The sequence below is a fragment of the Hemitrygon akajei genome, chromosome 4, assembly GCF_048418815.1.
Source record: "Hemitrygon akajei chromosome 4, sHemAka1.3, whole genome shotgun sequence".
Classification (NCBI taxonomy): Eukaryota; Metazoa; Chordata; class Chondrichthyes; order Myliobatiformes; family Dasyatidae; genus Hemitrygon; species Hemitrygon akajei.
In genome coordinates, this window is record NC_133127.1 from 25,490,897 (window position 1) to 25,510,921 (window position 20,025).

Sequence of the window (20,025 nt, forward strand, 5' to 3'; positions counted from 1 at the left end):
AATGAGAATTCTACCAAGAAATCTTATTGTGAACATAATAGAAATAATTGCGTTTCTATGACAACTCATTTGTTTCATGGTTGCCATTAGATTTGTTTAGTATTTGAGTTATATCATCAGCACATCTTTGTTCCCATCTTCACTGCCTTTTATTCTATTCATTGATTCTGTCTCTTGGATTTACTAAGTATGCCTGCAAGAAAATGAATCTCAGGGTTGAATATGGAGACATATATGGACTTTGATAATAAATTTACTTTGAACTTTGAACTTCCCTGACAGCACATACACCTCTTCGTCATTTCTGGTCGAGAAGTTTTGATTTTTTTCCTGGACTGGGAGCATATAATTAATTGTTATTAACAGCAAACGAACCAAATATTTACTTTAACAACTCAAAAAACACAAAATTAAGCTAAATGGAATGTAAAAGGGTCATGGAATTGTATGGCAGAAGTCCAGTTAGGGAATCAGATGACTATGTAAAATTTAAATGCCAATTTGAGCATTTTACAGCAATGATCATAAACATGAGATTAAATTGCAGTCTGTAATCTCACTCCGAGATCTGATACATTTAATTACACAATAACACTGCATTAATTTGATATGAGTGGTTAAATTCAATCTGGGTCCTGCTTGTCCCTCTAATGTTGTTGGCTCTTTATAACAACCTCATGTGTAATGGCTATTTTGCTGCCAGCTCCATTTGGTGATGTGAGCTGGCCTGAGAGAACTTTCCGACACTGGACTTCCTGTTTTCCCTTTTCTCCTGAAATCTGTTGCTCATGCTGCACAGTAGTTCATCATACAAATGGATGTTCTTTACCTGTGTAATTTATCAGAGAACTTGGATGCAGGAAATAGGAACAGCATTAAGTCCACTACCTCTCAGGTCCACCCTGCTATTCAATAATACCATTATAGATGATGTTCAATTACATTGACATTAAGTCTATATTCTGGTGACTTTAAAGTACTTTCTGCCAGGAGATGATTTGTAACAACATTGCTCTGAGCATTACCAGTTGTACTTGCGTGTTTGATGTTCTCCCAAGGGGTTATGCCTGTACATCACATTGTTTAATGTAGGGAGGGTGATGAAAAAGCAGCCACCACACACTCCTTTATAGATTATAGTCAGGCTCCAGTGGTATGGAGTGCAAGGCAAATGGGAACCCATCATTTGCTTTCACTACCATTGTAATGCGTCATCATCTTCTGCCAACTTCACCGTTGAGGTTTTGATTGGATCTCTCTTTGTCTGGAACCTCCCCCTACCAGGAGCTAAGCGCTGGATGGCGAATTTTCTGCACATTGGCATGTTATTCTGCCCAGGTATTTATACTCCACAAAAGCCACCTCCAACCCAACTCCAACACCACAGACTTTTCTTTTTCACAGAACGGAGGCGGAATTAAGATGGCGCCAAACGGCATCTCCTTTGCTTGCATCTTCATAAAAAAGCTCTATTTCCATCTTTAATATATTTATTTTTCCCTTTCAGGGTTCTTTGGAAGACCCTGACCTGGAGTTACATGCTGACTTCGGTTCTTTGGGAATGGGACGCGTTCTCAGGGTTTCAGGACCGGCCGTTATTCAGCAGGCCAAGGGTTCAGCCTGAAAGGTGGCCTAGTGTTCGGAAATCTAAGATCTCAGGCTCTGGAGACGGGCAAATTAAGGGTCAGTGTCATGGTAGGAGATGCGTGTGTCATCGGGGAGGCCGGAAAATCTTTCGCTGTGGGCCTGAAGACTGGAGACTTCTGTGATCTTCGGGCATAGAGCTCGTAAAAAGCGATGGAATGGATTTTTTAACATTGTAACCCAGCAGGTTGTTGTTATGACTCCCACTCGTTGTGAAAATGGGGGACACCTCCCTCTCCTTTACTAGGGAGAGAGAGTGAGAGAGAACCTGTGGGTTGCCGAATGCCAGATGAGCACGTCCAGGAACACCACTGGGATTGTGAAACGAGCCCAGCAGAGACTGCACTTTCTGAGGAAGCTTAAACAAGCATCACTCCCCACTAACATCTTAACTACATTCTACAGAGGCGTGGTTGAGAGTGTGCTGACCTTTTGCATCACAACCTGGTACTCCAGCTGCAGTGCTGCCGACAAAAAAGCCTTGCAGAGGGTGGTTAGGGGAGCAGAGAAGGTTATTGGGGTCTCCCTACCTTCTGTCCAAGACCTCTTTCAGAGTCAATGCCTCCAGAAGACACGGTACATCATTAAAGACCTCTCACACCCTCTCCATGAACTGTTTGTTCTTCTGCCATCAGGTAAACGTTACAGGAGCATCAAAACTAAAACCATGAGGCTACTAAACAGCTTCCTCCCTGTGGTGAACTAGATATACCTGTCTGACTGCTCCTGTGGCTCCTCCCACAGACCCCTGTATAAAGGCGACTGTGGGCTGCTGCTCTCCCTCATTTTCCCCAGGATGTAGTGCTGTTTATTCTTCCAGTCAATAAAAGCCGATATCTCACTTCCTAAGTCTCAGCGTGAGTTATTGATGGTGCATCACTCCCACAGGCAGTCAGACTGCTAAATAGCTGCTCTTCCTGACTCTGCTTTGGACACTTTTAACTTGCACTGGACACTTATAACTTGTTTTGAACTGACATGTGGCTGTTGTGTTTTACTATTTATTGTTATGTTTATTATTTAGAGTTGCGTTTGTTATGTTATGATTGCACTGCTCCTGGGAAACGCTGTCTCATTCTGCCCTGCAGAGCTGATGTATGGTTAGAATGACAATAAAGTTTTTGAATTTTGAATTACGATGGTCTTTGGGGTAACTGCAAGGTCTGTGTCTTTGCTGTCACTTAGCTCATGCTTGGGCTCGGTAGCAAGTGCACTTTTTGTTTTGCTGGTGGGGGAAGAGGGGATTGTTGCTCGCCACTGCTTACACGTGGGGGGGGAGCTGGGGGGGTGACTTTGGGTTTCTCATGTTTAATTGTCGTTCATTCTTCGGGGCACTTCTCTGTTTTCGTGGATGTTTTGCGAAGAAAAAGCATTTCGGGTTGTATATTGTATACACTTCTTGTACATTAAATTGAACCTTAAGGATACAGGAGTGCTGTGAAAATTTTATTAGATAGCGGTCAAAGTAATATTATTATCAAAGTACATAAATCTCACCATATACTGTACAATCCCTGAGGTTCATTTTCTTGTAGGCATTCACAGTAAATACAAAGAAACATAATAGAATCAATGAAATACTGCACACAAGACAAACAACCAATGTGCAAAAGACAACAATTTGTGTAAATACTAAAAGAAAAAAATAAGAACGATAATAAATAAATAAGCAATGAATATTGAGAACATGAAATGAAGAGTCCTTGAAGTGAGTCCTTGGGCTTTGGGAACAGTTTGGTGAGTAAAGTTGAGTGAAGTCATTCCCTCTGATTCAAGAACCTGATAGTCAGTTTTCCAGATCATAAATACAGAGATATGAATTTTAATCCCAATACTGCAAGTAGCATATTTAGCTTAATTGAATAAATCCAGAATTAAAAGAAAAAAGAATATTGCCTCAGTTAACTGTAGCTATAAAATTTACTAGACAGTTGTTCAAACCCATCGGCATCACTAACATCAGGGAACGAAAATCTGCCAAGTTTAGTCAGGCTGACCTATACCCTGGAGTATTCACAGCCTCTTAGGTTCAGAGGCAATCAGTGATAAATTATAAACAGGAACATTTTCACCCATGATCACTTGCTATGAATGAATAAAAGGCACATCATCAACCCCTCTTTGCAATTTGTTTCAATGACTCCATGGGTGAATGACTTTCATATTCTATGAACACTCGACCCAAAGAGATTTCTGCTGTACTCCTTCACAATTTTATCTTCTGTTTCTTGGCTATAGTTCTGGTGCCACGACGTTGCATAGGATGAGAATCCTAATGGTCCCTTTAGACACCATTTGGAACACTTACATCTTATTGGAAACATCTTCGCCACATGTAAACCATCAAATTCCTTTAAAAAGGATTAACCTCCGTTATATCACCTCCCAGTCTTTTCTTCCACTGGAGAAAAGAACCTCAGATACCCTGATCTTGTGATCGTTGTCATCATTGATCGTGTGGATAGTCAGAGGCTTTTTCCAAGGGCTGAAATGGCTGCCACAAGAGGACACAGGTTTAAGGTGCTGGGGAGTAGGTACAGAGGGGTAAGTTATTTACTCAGAGAATGGTGAGTGCACGGAATTGGCTGCCGGCAACGGTGGTGGAGGTGGATACGGTAGGGTCTTTTAAGAGACTTTTGGATAGGTACATAGAGCTTAGTAAAATAGAGGGCTATAGGTAAGCCTAGTAATTCCTAAGGTAGGGACATGTTCGGCATAACTTTGTGGGCTGAAGGGCCTGTATTGCGCTGTAGGTTTTCTACGTTTCTATGTTTCTATACCCTGAGGAAAGGGTTCTTTAAAACTGGTGCTTTTTGTGGGGAAAACATCACTAATGGTATATTTTGCAGAATGAGCACCAATTTCCATAAGTGTACATTTTCAGGCTGTTTGAGAGATAAAGGAGGACTTGCAGCCAAATAGGCAATTAAAGTAATGCAAGTTAATCTCGTTGGTGACCTATCAAACATAGCAGTGCAAACTCTACTTCAGTTGATTGAAAATGAAAACAAAACAAACCATGATGTTTATCTCTTGGAGTTGACTGATAGAGGAGAGATTTAACGATAGTGGTAGCAGATTCCTATTCTGTCGGTTTTTAAATATACTGCAGGTTAGTGAAGAAATCCCAACCTATTCTTAACAGGCTAAATGGGAAGCAAACACACTTTTGAAGATACATGTTGAGCCGAGATGTCTTATAATACATTTTCTTGATCAAGCTAAGGAATTTAGGACTTCTGAACCTAGAACTTGTATAGGTATACTGAACAATTGTAAATTATATGACCTCAACCTCATTTCCTAGCAGTTTATTTTGCAGAGGTCCATCCTTGCTTATCTGCTGTGACTGAAGACATTGATGAAACACAGTCGAACCGGAGTTGTGTTCAGCAGTTTGAAGCTCAGCATCACTTCTTGGAAAAGTGCCTGAGCCATTAAAATTCCCCTATCTTTGAATTTTTATAATTAAATCTTCTGCTTGTTTCTTTTTTCAACCTAACTGCCACCTCATCTACTGCCAAGCAATATGGATAATACAATGAATCCATCTGAACTCATCTGTAAGACCATAAGATATAGAAGCAGATTTAGGCCATTTTGGCCCATCAAGTCTGCTCTGCCATTTCATATTGGCTGATCCAATTTTCCTCTCAGTCCCATTCTCCTGCCTCCTCCCTGTATCCCTTCATCCCTGTAGAAGCATCCTATGTTACCAAGAAAAATTGAAGATATTCATTTACAGGGGATGCTGGCAAAGCTGCTTTTATAGTCTATGACTAACTGCCCTTGAGAAGTTGGCGTGAGCTGCTTTCAGTGAAGACCTTCTGGTGGAGGTATCTGTAGTTATAGAGTCATAGAACACGACAGCTCAGAAATAAGCCCTTTGGCCCATCTAATCTGTAACGAACTATTAATCTGCCAAGTCCTATTGGCCTGCACCCTCCATGCCTTTCCAATCATGTACCTATCCAAATTACTCTTTAATGTTGAAATCAAACCTGCATATGCCACTACTGCGGGCAACTCTTTCCACAATCTCATCACACACTGAGTGAAAAAGATCCCCGTCATGTTCCCTGTAAACATTTCACCTTTCAGCCTTAACCCAGGACCCCTAGTTTTAGTCTCAGCAAACTTCCATGGAAAAAGCTTGCTTGCATTTACCTTATCTATCCTCTTATAATTTTCTATACCTCTATCAATTCTCCCCTCATTCTTCTACATTCTAGGGAATAAAGTCCTAACCTATTCAACCTTTCCCTATAACTCAGGTCCGCAAGTCATGCCAACATCCTGTAAATTTTCTCTGCACACTTTCAAATTTATTGACATCTTTCCTGGAGTTAGGCGACCTAAGCTGCACATGATACTCCAAATTAGGTCTCATTAACATCTTAAACAGCTTCAAAACGTGGAAACATCCCGACTCCTGTAGACAATGAAGGTCAGTGTACCCAAAGGTTTTCTACTGTACCTGTGATGCCACTTTCAAAGAATTATGGATCTGTATTCTCTGTTCTACCACACTCCTTAGTGCTCTACCACTTGCCAGGTAAGTCTGCCCTGGTTTGTCATTCCAAAGTGCAACACCTCAAATACTTCTGGATTAAAATCCATTTGCCGTTTTTGGACCATTTTCCCAGCTGGTCCATATCAGCTTCAAGCTTTGTTGGTCTTCCTCGCTGTCTACTCCACCCCCAGTCCTGGTGTCATCCGCATATTTGCTGATCCATTTTTATCACATTTTCATCCAGATCATTGATATAGATGATAAACCACAATGGACCCAGCACAGATCTCTGTGGCACACCGCTAATCACAGGCCTCCAGTCAGGGAGATAACTATCTATTAACACTCTCTGGCATCTCCTGAAAGCTGATGTCCAACTAATTTAATAGCATATCCTGCTTGCCAAGCGACCAAACCTTTTTGACTAGCCTCAGGTCAAAGGCCTTGCTAAAGTCCATGTAGACAACATCCACTGCCTTCCCTTCATGAGTTTTCCTGTAACTTTCTCAAAAAGCTCTAAGATTGGTTAGACATGACCTACCATGCACAAAGTCATGTTGACTATCTCTATTCAGTTCCTGTCTATCTAAAAAGTTATATATCTGATCACTTAGAATACCTTCCAGTAAGTTACCCACTACTGAACTCAAGCTCTCCAGCCAAAAATAGTCTGCCTTATTCTTAGAGCCTTTCTTAAACAACAGAATAACATTAGCTGTGCTAGAGCCTCTGCAATTTCTACACTTGCCTTCCACAGGATCCAAGGGATCACATTGTCAGGCCCTGGGGATTTATCCACCCTAATTTGCTCAGGATGGCAACCACCTTCTCCTCTGCAATCCGTATATGGTCCATAACCTCATGGCTTCTTTGCCTCAATCTATAGACTTTGTGCCCATCTCCTGAGTAAATACAAATGCAAATTATCCATTTAAGATTTCCCACATTTCTTTCAGCTCTATACATAGATAATCACTCTGATCTTCTAGAAGATCAATTTTGTCCCTTGTTATCCTTTTACTCTTAATGTGTCTGTAGAAACCCTTGGGATTTTCCTTCACCTTGACTGCAAAAGCAACATCATGCCTTCTTTTAGCCTTCCTGATTTCCTTCTTAAATGTCCTCCTGCATTTCTTAAAATCCTCAAATACCTTATTTATTCCTTCCTGCTTATACCTGCTATACATCACCTTCTTTTTCTTAAACAGGGCTGCAATATCGCTTAAAAACCAAGGTTCTTTCAACCTTTTATCCTTACCTTTTATTCTGACTGGAACATACAAACTCTGTGCTCTCAAATTTTCACTTTTGAATGTTTCCTTCTTAACAAGTACATCTTTGCCAGAAAACAGCCTGTCCCAATCCACACTTGCCAGATCCTTTCTGATACAATCAAAATTAGGACCAGACCTAATCTTCTCCATAATTATCTTGAAACAAATGTCATTATCACCACTGGATGCAAAATATTCTCCTACACAATCTTTTGTCTCCTGCCCTGTTTCGTTCCCTAATAAGGGATTAAGTATCACACTCCCTCTAGTTGGGACCTCCATGTGCTGATTAAGAAGACTTTTAGAGTCATAGAGAAGGACAGAACAGAAACAGGCCCTTTGGCCCATCTAGTCCATACCGAAATCAATTAAACTGCCTACTTCCATTGACCTGCACTGGGACCATAGCTCTCCATACCCTACCATACATGTACATATCCAAACTTCTTTTAAATGTTGAAATAAAGCTTGCATGCACCACTTGTGCTGACAGCTCATTCCATACTCTCATGATCTTCTGAGTGAAGATCCTCATGTTTCCCTTAAACTTTTCATATTTCACTATTAACCCATGGTTGTAGTCCCATCCAACCTCAGTTTTAAAAGCCTGCTTACATTAACCCTATCTATACCCCTCATAATTTTGTATACTTCTATCAAATCTCCTCTCAACCTTCTCTGTGCTAAGGAATACAGTCCTAACCTATTCAATCTTTATTTATAACTCATTCTTCAGTCCTGGCAACAACCTTGTAAATTTTCTCTGTACTCTTTCAACCTTATTTACATTTTTCCTGTAGGTAGGTGACCAAAGCGTCACTCAGTACTCCAGATTAGGCCTCACCAACTAACGGTGCATTATCTGTACTCAACAAATTGATTTATACAAAAAGCTTTGTTTGTTTGTGACCTGATTTACCTGTGACACCCATTCAATGAATTATGGAACTGTATTCCCAGCTCTCTTTGTTCTATCAAACTCCTCACACTATTACCGTTCACTATGTAAGACATACCCTGGTTGGTCCAACCGAAGTGCAAAACCTCACACTTGTCTGCATTAAACTCCATCTGCATTTTTCAGCTGATGTAGATGCCTTTGCAAGCCATGATAGCCTTCTTTGTTCTCCAATACACCCAGTCTTGGTGTCATCTGCAAATTTGCTGATCTAGTTGACCCTTTATCATCCAGATTTTTGATATAGATGACAAACAACAAAGAACCCAGCACCAATCTCTGAGATACACCAGTAGTCTCAAGCGTCCAGTCAGAGAGGCAACCAACTACGACCACTCTCTGGCTTCTCCCACAAAGCCTAAATCTAAATCTGGTTTACTACCTCAATTTGAATGCCAAGTGAATGAACCTTCTTGACCAACCTCCCATGTGGGACCTTGTCAGATGCTTTGCTGAAGTCCATGTAGACAACATTCACTGCCTGAATTTACTTTCCTGGTAATTTTCTTGAAAAACTCTATAGGGTTGGTTAGACATGACATGCCACACACAAAACCATGCTGATTATCCTTAATCAGTCCATGTCTATCTGAATACTTACATATCCAGTCTCCTAGAATACCTTCCAATAACATTGATTTCTTTAACTTCTGTTAATGCCCCTCCTCCTCTTCTTACCCCATCCCTTATTAATTAATTAATTAATCCCCCCCCCTTTTTTTCCCTCTCTTTTTTCTCTCTCTGTCCCTCTCACAATCATTCCTTGCCTGCTTTCCATTTTCCTCTGGTGCTCCACTCCCTCCTTTCTTTCTCCCTAGGCCTCCCATCCCATGATTCTCCCCTTTCTTCAGCTCTGCATCCCTTTTGCCTATCAACTTTCCAGCTCTTAGCTTCATCCCTCCCCCTCCCACTTTCAAATCTCTTACTATCTCTTCTTTCAGTTAGTCCTGACAAAGTGTCTCGGCCTAAAACGTCAACTGTACTTCTTCCTATAGATGCTGCCTGGCCTGCTGCGTTCCACCAGCATTTTGTGTGTGTTGCTCAACAAGTGAAGATCTGGATTTCTACATATAGCTGATGGATTATAAAGGGAGTCATGGTAGCGTAGCAGTTAGTGCGATGCTATTACAGCTGGGGCATTCCAGAGTTTGGATTATTTAATTCTGTTGCCATTCCTCCCCATGGAATGCGTGGCCTTCCCCCAGGTTCTTCAGTTTCCTCCCACAGTCCAAATACGTAGGTCAATTGGTCATTGTACATTGTCCCATGATTAGGTTAGGGTTAACTGTGTTTGTCATGGGTTGCTGGGGTGACATGGCTCAATGGGTCAGAAGAGCCTACTCCATGCTAAATTGCTAACTAAAATAAATAAGCTGTTACGCTTGTAATGAAGGAAGCACAACTGCTAATATTCAAGCAGCAAGCTCTCGCACTGAGTTAATGGCCATCTCATTCAGTTTGGCAATGTTGAATGGAAGCTACCTATTGTACATGGCATTGGAAGAAAACACCTGGAGCCTGGTGAGGCTTGAATATAGATATATTGAAAGGATAACTTGCCCAACCCTGCAATACTGCACTGGAGCGTCAGCCAGGGCCACCATCTACTTAATTGGAGATGGTCTTGAAATATTCCAAATGAACCACAGCTGAGACATGCAGTATCTTAAAACTACTGTCATGGAGAAAATCCAGATCACAGATTGAATCATGAGAGCAGAAAAACATGGCTTCAAGCCTGCTCTGTCATTCAATGAGATCACTATTGATCTAAATTCTTGTCCTTAATTCCTTCTTGCTGCCTGATCCCTATAATCTCTGATCTGCCTGCAGTCCAAAGTCTGTCTCTTCCTTGAATATATGCAATGATTCAACAGGGCAGGGAATTACAGGCAATCACAGCTCTCCAAGAGAAGAAACTTCTCTTTAGCTTATGTTAAGTGAGGATTCATAGAACATATAGCAACCAATGACTGAAAGATTCAAAGCACACTTACTATCAAAGTCTGTACACAGTATACCACCCTGAGATTCGTCCTGCAGGCAGCCACCAATCAAAGGAATGGAGCCCATTCAAAGAAAACATCAAACACCCAATGTGTCAGAAAGGAAGAAATTGCACAAATGGCAAAAAGTGAGCGAATAGCGCACAGAATATTAAACATTCAGCTTCAAAATCATAAAAATGAGCTTGGAGTTTTCAGGTTAGTTGAGTTTAGCACTGCGCCATTCATCGGCTGCAGGCTGCAGAGCTAGTCTTTGCTTCCATTTTTGTATTTACAGAGTTTGTCTCCTTTTGCACACTGGCTGTTGGTCAGTCTTTGTGTGTTATTTTTCATTGATTCTATTATATTCCTTTGTTCTACTGTGAATGCCTGCAAGATAAAGGATCTTAGAGTAGTATAATGGAGAGAGTATAGGGCCAGAATAGAAGGGCATCCATTTTGAATGGAATGAGGAGGAATTTATTTGGCCAGAGGGTAGTGAATCTGTGGAATTTATTGCCACAGATGGCTGTGGAAGGCAAGTCTTTAGGTATATTTAAAGCAGAGGTTGATAGGTTCTTGATTAGTAAGGGTGTCAAAGGTTATGGTGAGCAGGCAAGAGAATAGAGTTGAAAGGGATAGTAAATCAGTCAAGTTGGAATGGTGGAGGAGACACGATGGGCTGAATGGCCTAATTCTACTCCTATGTCTTATGGTCCAGTGGTCTTACATTAGTAGTTAGATAATAAATTTACTTTGCACTTTGAATTTTAATCAATTTAATGTAATGTTGGCATGGTTGTTTTCCCAGTTATTTTATGCAAGCTGAGTATCATATCTTTAAAGCAGCTTCCCTGTTTCTCCACCGAAGTATCATACTGTAAATAGTACCAGATCCATTGAAATGCTTGGCTTATTGTCTCTAAGTTTGAAACCTGACAAAGTGGCTGCACAGATCTTTAGCAAATAGGGTGCTGGTGGCTGAAATTTGACCCTGATCTGGCGCTGACTGTGTGGAGTTAGCCTGTGACACCCTGACTTTCCTCTGGGTCCCAAAGGTGGGCAGGTTGGTGAATTAACCGGCTGCTGTACATTTCTCCTAATGCTTGGTGGAGTGGTTCAATTAAAGAAGTAATGGGAATAAAATGGAATTATTCCAAAACAAACATGACAATTAATGAGGGCTCGGTGGGATCTGTTTCCATGCTTTATCACTCTGTATCTTTAATAATGAAATTGATAAATGAAATTTGTCCTTCATTTTACAAAATGGAAAACAACAGGCAATATTCAAGAAGTACCACATGATTTAAAATCTGATCCAATTAAATTCAGTAACTAAAAACCAAGGTGGTGAATTGTGAAGGCTACAAATTGCTACTTGTAATACTTGTTCTGGCAAAACATAGACATTGTGTGGGTGTTTGGACCTTTTTGCTATGATGCTGGGTTTCCTATATAAAATGAAACTTAAACAACCAGCACGTACCTGCAGTGCAGATGTTGTCAGTGACTACATTGCTGGAGAAATAACTATGGTCTGGTACAGTTTTGTAAGGTTATTTTCAAAATATTTCCAGTTCATTCATTCTGATACCTAAAGAGATAAATCCGATTTAAAACAAGGAAAAGATGACTGCCAGTCATCAACCAAAAACCTCTGATTCCCGCTGTACAGATGCTGGCTAACCTGCTGCATATTTCCAACATTCAGCAGTTTTAAGTACAGACCAGCAAGGAGGGATTGCCAACTGCAGCAACAGTCAGAACAAACAGATTCAGTTCTGATGACTTGCACTCTAGTAGGTTGCTCATGTATGCCTTCTTCACAAAACACAGGACAAATCAGTTTACCCTCAAGCATCAGCAAAGTAATGGATCAATGTCAAAGTCAAAGTAAATTTATTATCAATTTATTATCAAAGTACATATTATATATGTCACTAACAAGAGAAGATCTGCAGATGCTGGAAATCCAAGCAACACACACAAAATACTGAAGGAACTCAGCAGGCCAGGCAGCATCAATGGAAAAAAGTACAATCAGTGTTTCGGGCTGAAACCCACCCTTCAGCACGACAGGAGAGAAAACAAATGAAGAGTAGAGTTAAAAGGTGGGAGGGGGAGTGTGGTGAGGGAGAAATACAAGGTGAGAGGTTAAACCAGGAGGGGGAAGGATGAAGTAAAGAGCTGGGAAGTTGATTGGTGAAAGAGATACAGGGCTGGAGAAGGGGGAATCTAATAGGAGAGGATAGAAGGGTATGGAGAAGAGAAGAGTGGGGAGCAGCACCAGAGGGATGTGATGAGCAGGAAGGAGATAAGGTGAGAGAGGGATGGAGAATGCCAAAGGAGGGGTGGGGGTGGGCATTAGCGAGAAATCGATTTTGTACAGCATATACTACCTTGAGATTAATTTTCTTGCTGGCATTTACAGGAAAATAAAGAACTACAATTGAATTTTTTTTTAAACTGTAGATAAATAAAGACTGATGAACAACCATCAGTAGTTCTTGAATACCAGCAGTCATTCTGCATTTTGTAAAATGAGAGGCAAGCTTCATTTATCAGTTTAATTCTTAAGGCCACAGAGTGGCAAACAAAATAAGGCAAATTGGGCAAATAAGAAAAAAGCACATTACTGAGAATATGAACTGTAGAGTCCGTGAAGGTACGTCTATAGTTTGTGGAATCAGTTCTGAGTTGAGGTAAGTGAAGTTTTCCAAGCCAGTTCAGGAGCCTGATTGTTGTTGGGTAATAATGGTTCCTAAACTTGGCGGTGTGGGGTCTAAAGCTCCTGTACCTACTGCCCAATGGTAGTAGTGAGAAAAGAGCATGGTCCAGATGGTGGACATCCTTGAAGATTGATGCTGCTTTCTTGTGGTGATGCTCCTTGTAGATGTGCTCAGTGGTGGGGAGGGCTAGGTTGTATCCAGTACTTCTTGAGGGCTTTTCCATTCCTGGGCATTGGTGTGATCTCTTTGCTGATGGTGTTATCAGACAGCTTTTAAACACTAATACCCCACTTACTAAAGTTCATTTCAGGTTTAGAATAGCCACTCAGTTCAGAACTCATCACAGCCTTTGTCCAAAAATGGACTAAGGATCTGAACTTCAGGGGTGGAGTAAGAGCGACTGCTATGGACAAAGCAGCATTGGACTGAGTATGCACATCAACACTCTCGACCTTCTACAGATAGACACTTGACAGCATCCTAGCATGCTGCATCCCTGCGTGGCATGGAATCTGCACTGCAGCGGAGAGGGGATCTCTACAACGGTTAGTTAAAACTGCCCAGCGCACCACCGGCAGACGCCTACCCACTACGTTTATAGGGACATATACAACATACAGAAAGGTGCTGGAGAAAAGGCCAGCAATATCATGAAGGATCCCACCCACCATGCCCATAGACTGTTTGTTCAATCTCCATGAGGGAAGAGGCTAGGGAACATCCACGCCAGGAAATAGTTATTTCCCTGAAGTCATCCAGCTGATCAACACCTCTACCCATCAACTCGCCCCTCCATACTGAATAATTTCCTGTCAGAGTCATCTTAAGTACAGATAGCCCTGTACCTAGTGTTACTTCATGTGCACACAATCAGTCTACGTATGTAAGCTAATTTTATGCATTTATATTTATTGCGTGTTTTATTGTGTTTGTTATGTTTATTGTGTTGGATCTGGAGTAACAACCATTTCGTTCTCCTTGTCACTCACGTACTGAAGAATGACGAGAAACAATTTTGCATCTTGAATCTTGAGTGTGCCTTCGAAGTGAACTTATCAATGTACTTGGAGGAATCCATAAACACTCCAGTAGTTGGAGTCATACCTCATACAGGAGAAAATGGTTGTTGTGGTCGTTGGAGGTCAATCATCCCAGCTGCAAGACATCACTGCAGGATCTCTTCAGGCTGGAGCCCAAAGCTCATCTATTTTCACCAACATTATCAGTGATGCCCCTTTCAGCATAAGTTCAGAGTGGAGATGTCCATTGTTGATTCCACAATGTCCAATTCAATTTTCTTTTCCTCAGTTAATGAAGCAATTTATAACTGCATATTAAAATTTAGAAATAGGGTGCAGAATAGGCCCTGCAAGCCGCGATGCTCAACAGGCCTCAATTTAACACAAGACTGATCATGGAACAATTTATGAGGTTCAATTAGCCTGCTAACTGGTATGTCTTTGGACTGTGAGAAGAAATTGGAGCACCCGGAGGAAATCCACATGTACACAGGAAGAAACGTAAAAACTTGTTTACAAGCACCCCGGAATTGAACTCAGAAATCCGATGCCCTGAGCTGTAACAGCATTGCACTAACCGCTATATTACCTTGGCACTCTAACAGAACAACATCCATATTTGTAGATGGACTGATTAGTAGCAAGTAACAACTTTGCGAGGCAATGAACAGTCCTAACACCTACCCCTGATATACAATAGTATTACCGTTGCTAGGTCCTGTCCGTCATCACCCTAGATTGTTGACCCAATGTTCAACTGGATTGTCCACATGAATATTGTGGCTAGAGGACAGGTAGGAGGGTGGGAGCCCTGTGCTGAGTGTTTCACTTCCTGACACCTCAAAACCATTCCATTATCTGTGTGGCAAAAATCAGGAGTTGATAGAATACTATCTATTTGCCTGGCTGAGTACAGCTCCAACAGCAAACTAAAATGTCAACAGCATGTAGAAGAATGCAGCTGCTAGATTAGCATGACACCTATCCCCTTAAGCATTGATTTTCTCCACCAGCAGCACAATGTATGTGCAATGTATACCACCTGCAAAATGGAATGCAACTGCTCTTCCAAAAAGGCACATTGATCTTCAAGAGCTTGGGAACACCAACCATTTCCCTTACAAATTGTTTTTTGAAAACCCAGGCCTGGAATTACCCTCTGACTTTGGTTTTTTGCAGGAATGGGACCCGCTGTCAGGGCTGCTTTTTGATATCCCAAAGACACGGCCTGGAAGACTAGCGCACCTTCAGAGGGTTCCGGCATTTTGTGGCTCTGGGGATGTGCTGACTCTGGGCTGGTGCCCCTGACTGAAGTGTTGCCGGAGAAGACGGAGCATCAGGAGCAGTGGGTCAGCTGCCGGGGGTTGTGGGTCTGGGAAGCTGTGCCCTTTTAGTGTCGACTCTCTGGGCGCAGAGCTCAGAAAAAAGCGATGCAACAGACTTTTAACATCATAAATCAGCAAGTTGTTCGTTTGTCTCCCCTCTCGTTGTGAAACAGGGACACCTCTTTTTCCCTTATTAAGGAGAGAGAGAGCCTGTGATATGTCGAATTACTGGGTGAACGAGTAGTCTTTGGGGTACTGCAAGTCTGTGTCTTTATTGATGCTTTACTGCACACTTGAGTGCTCGATGGAGGGTGCAGATGCTTTTTTTGCTGGTGGTGGGGGAGTCATTGCTTTGCTGCTGCTTGTGTGTGGGAGGGGTCTTTGAGTTTCTAACGTTTTAACTGTCATTCATTCTTTGGAGCACCCCCCTGTTTTCATGGATGTTTACGAAGAAAAAGAATTTCAGGATGTATATTGTATACATTTCTCTGTCATTAAGTATACCTATTGAAACCTATTGAAATTGCATATGTTTCTGGCTGAAACAATATTGCCTATCATTTGTCACTGTTGGGTCTAAATCTTGGAACACCCTACCCAAATGCATGGGAATATCTTCTCCAGATAAATAGTAATAGTTTAAGAAGGTAGCTCATTACTTCCTCCTGGGATGGGCTATTATAGATAAATTAAATAAAAAGATGTGTCTCATTTGCAATCATCTTCTTAATGCATCATATTGTAAAATGTTCATCTATTTTTAAAGTTTTTAATTTATATCAAAAAAATGAATTAATCTCAGTTAAATTTTGTAAAGAAATCAACTAGTGACCTCTGTAACTTATTTAGTGACTTATTTATTCAAAGATTCAGCGCAAACAGTGCCTGATGACCTATACCACCCAGTAACCCACCCACTAGCCTAATCTCAAGATAATTTACAATGACCAAATCTGGGAGGAAACCACAGCAACTGGAGGAAGCCACGTACTTACTGGGAGAATGTACAAACTCCCTACAGATGGCACCAGAATTGAACACCAAGCTCTGACGCCTTAAGCTGTAATAGCGTTGTACCAACTGCTAGACTACCAAGGTACCCGAATGTGATGGACTTACATTATCTCAGGCAGAGACAAAGCAAAATGTAAAGTTCATCTGAAAAATGCAGGTCAGAACTTGTTCATAGTGGTTAGTAAAAACATTGTCAACTTAAGAATTAATGTATTTTTAGTTTGATTTTGGTGTTTGCAAGTTAACAAATAGGGATATTGGATCTATTAATTGTGCAGTCGAAATGGTTTATTCATAAACCATGATGAAAAATATGTCAGTGAATTAAGACAACTAATTCCCATGCCTGTCTCTGGCTCATTTGTTGATTAGTGTGAAATGATGGCATTGACTGAGGTCAGATGGACCTTATCTCCCCAGTGGTTAGAAGAACAGTCAGGATATCTGATTTTCAGCTGAACTCTAAGTTCATGCTATTTTGAATATTTTTCTCTCTATGATTATTGTTGCCCATGTGGCAAAACAGAGAATAATACCGAGGTACGTCCATATTTGCATAACAATATATTCAGAAAGAAGCGGATCAGGGTAATATTTTCCAAGCAGAAGATAAAAAGTCACCTTTCCAAGCTGTGGAATTGGGCTGGGAGCAGATTACGTCACATAAAAAGCCCTCAGAGGTACAATCTCACAAACAATTTCACCAGCTGTCTGCCAGTAAAAGAAAAATAAATACTGAATGCACAGCAAGATCTCATAAACTAGTAGTGAAGTGCATTGAGACAGAGACTAGAAGTTAGAGATTAGCTTTATTTGTCACGTTGACATTGAAACATATAGTGCCATTGGCATCATTGACCAACACAGTCCCAGGATGTGTTGGGGGCAGCCCACAAGTGTTGCCAAACTTCTGGTGCCAACTCAAAATGCCCATGATCTACTAATGCTAACCCATGCGTTTTTTGAATGTGGGTGGAAACTAGAGCACCCAAAGGATATCCATACGATCACAGAGAGAACTTACATACACCTTTCAAACAATGGTGGGAATTGAAACCCAATCTTTATTTATTGGAAAGTGGTGGCAGAGGGTTGGAAGCTGTTGAATCATTGGGCATAAAGCTGGGGAAGTGCAAAGATAAGACGATCCTGATGGGAGATGTATACAGACCCCCCCCCCCCAAACAGTGGTAAGGGTATGTTCTACAAATTACATCAGGAGATACAAAATGCATGCCGAAAGCGCAATGTTACAGTAGTAATGGGGGATTTCAATATGCAGGTAGATTGGGAAAATCAGGTTGATGCTGGATTACAAGGAGCATTTTCCAGAGTGCCTATGAAATGGCTGTTTTGAGCAACTTGTGGTTGAGCCCACTAGAGGATCAGCTATTCTGGATTGGGTGTTGTGCAATGAACTGGAATTGATTAGAGAGCTTAAGGCAAAAGAATTTTTAAGAGCCAGTGATCATAATATGATTGAATTCACCTTGAAACCTGAGAAGGAGAAGCTAAAGTTGGATGTATCAGTATTACAGTGGAGTAAAGGGAATTACAGAGGCTTGAGCAAGGATATGGCCAGAATTGATTAGAAAAAACGTTGGCAGGGATGGGAGCAGAGTAGGAATAGCTGGAGTTTTTGGAAACAATTCAGAAGGCACAGAATATAGACATCCCTAAGAGGAAGAAGGATCCTAAATGCAAGATGACACAACTTGGCTAACAAGAGAAGTCAAAGCGAACGTAAAAGCCAAAGAGAGGGCATATAATGGAGCAAAAATTAGTGGGAATTTGGAGGAATTGGAAACACCAACAGAAGAGTCATTAAGAAGGTAAAGATGGAATACGAAAGTACACTAGCCAGTAATATTAACAAGGATACCAAAAGTTTCTTCAGGTATATAAAGTGTAAAAGAGGTGAGAGTGGATAGTGGACCACCAGAAAACAATACTGGAGAGGTATTAATGGGGGACAAATGAAATAGTGGATGAACTAAGTAAATATTTCACATCAGTCTTCACTGTGGAAGACATTAGCAGTTTGGTGGAAGTTCCAGGTGTCAGGGGTCATAAAGTATGTGAAGTTACCATTACTAGAGAGAAAGTTCTTGGGAAACTGAAATGTCTGAAAGTAGATAAGTCACCTTCTTTCAAGAATCGCTAGATTGCAAATGTCACTCCACTCTTCAAGAAGGGAGAGAGGCAGAAGAAAGGAGACAGTTAGTCTGACTTTGGTGGTTGGGAAGATGTTGGAGTCAATTACTAAGGATGAGGTTCCGGGGTACTTGGAGACACATGATAAAATAGACCATATTCGGCATGGTTTCCTCAAGGGAAAATCTTGCCTGACAAACCTGTTGGAATTATTTGAAGAAAGAACAGGCTGGGTAGACAAAGGAGAATCAGTGGATGTTGTGTACTTGGATTTTCAGAAGGCCTTTGACAAGGTGCCACACATTAGGCTGCTTAGCAATCTACGAGCCTGTGGCATTATAGGAAAGATTCTAACACAGAGAAAGAAGTGGTCTATTGGCAGGAGGCAAAGAGTGGGAATAAAGGGAGCCTTTTCTGGTTGGTTGCAGGTGACTAGTGGTGTTCCACAAGATTCTGTGTTGGGACCGATTCTTTTTACATTATATGTCAATGATTTGAATTGAATTGACTTTATTTCTTACATCCTTCACATACATGAGGAGTAAAAATCTTTAGATTACATCTCCATCTAAATGTGCAACGTGCAATCATAGTAATTTATAATAATTTATAATAAATAGAACAGTCAATTCAATATAGAGTTCATCGGTCTGATGGCCTGGTGGAAGAAGCTGTCCTGGAGCCTGTTGGTCCTGGCTTTTATGCTGTGGTACCATTTCCTGGATGGTAGCAGCTGCAATAGATTGTGGTTGGGATAGTTTGGGTCCCCAATGAACCTATGGGCTCTTTTTACACACCCGTCCATGTAAATATCTTGAATCATGGGAAGTTCACAATTACAGATGCACTGTGCTGTCTGCACCATTCTCTGCAGAGTCCTGCGATTAAGACAGGTACAGCTTCCATACCAGGCAGTGATATAGTCAGTCAGGATGTTCTCAATTGTGCCCCTGTAGGAAGTTCTTAAGATTTGGGGGCCCATACCAAACTTTCTCAACTGTCTGAGGTGAAAGAGGCGCTGTTGTGCTTTTTTCACCACACAGCCAGTGTGTACAGACCACGTGAGGTCCTTGGAGATGAGGACGCCCAGGAGCTTGAAGCTGTTTACCCTCTCAACCCCAGATCCATTGATGTCAACAGGGGTTAGCCTGTCTCCATTCCTGCTGTAATCCACAACTAGCTCCTTTTTTTTTTTAAGCGACATTGAGGGAGAGGTTTTTTTTGACACCACTGTGTCAAAGAGATGACTTCTTCCCTGTAGGCCACCTCATTATTGTCTGAGATAAGGGCAATCAATGTAGTGTCGTCGGCAAACTTAATTAGCAGATTGGAGCAGTGGGTGGTGATACAGTTACGGGTATACACGGAGGACAGGAGGGGACTCAGTACGCAGCCATGAGGGGCTTC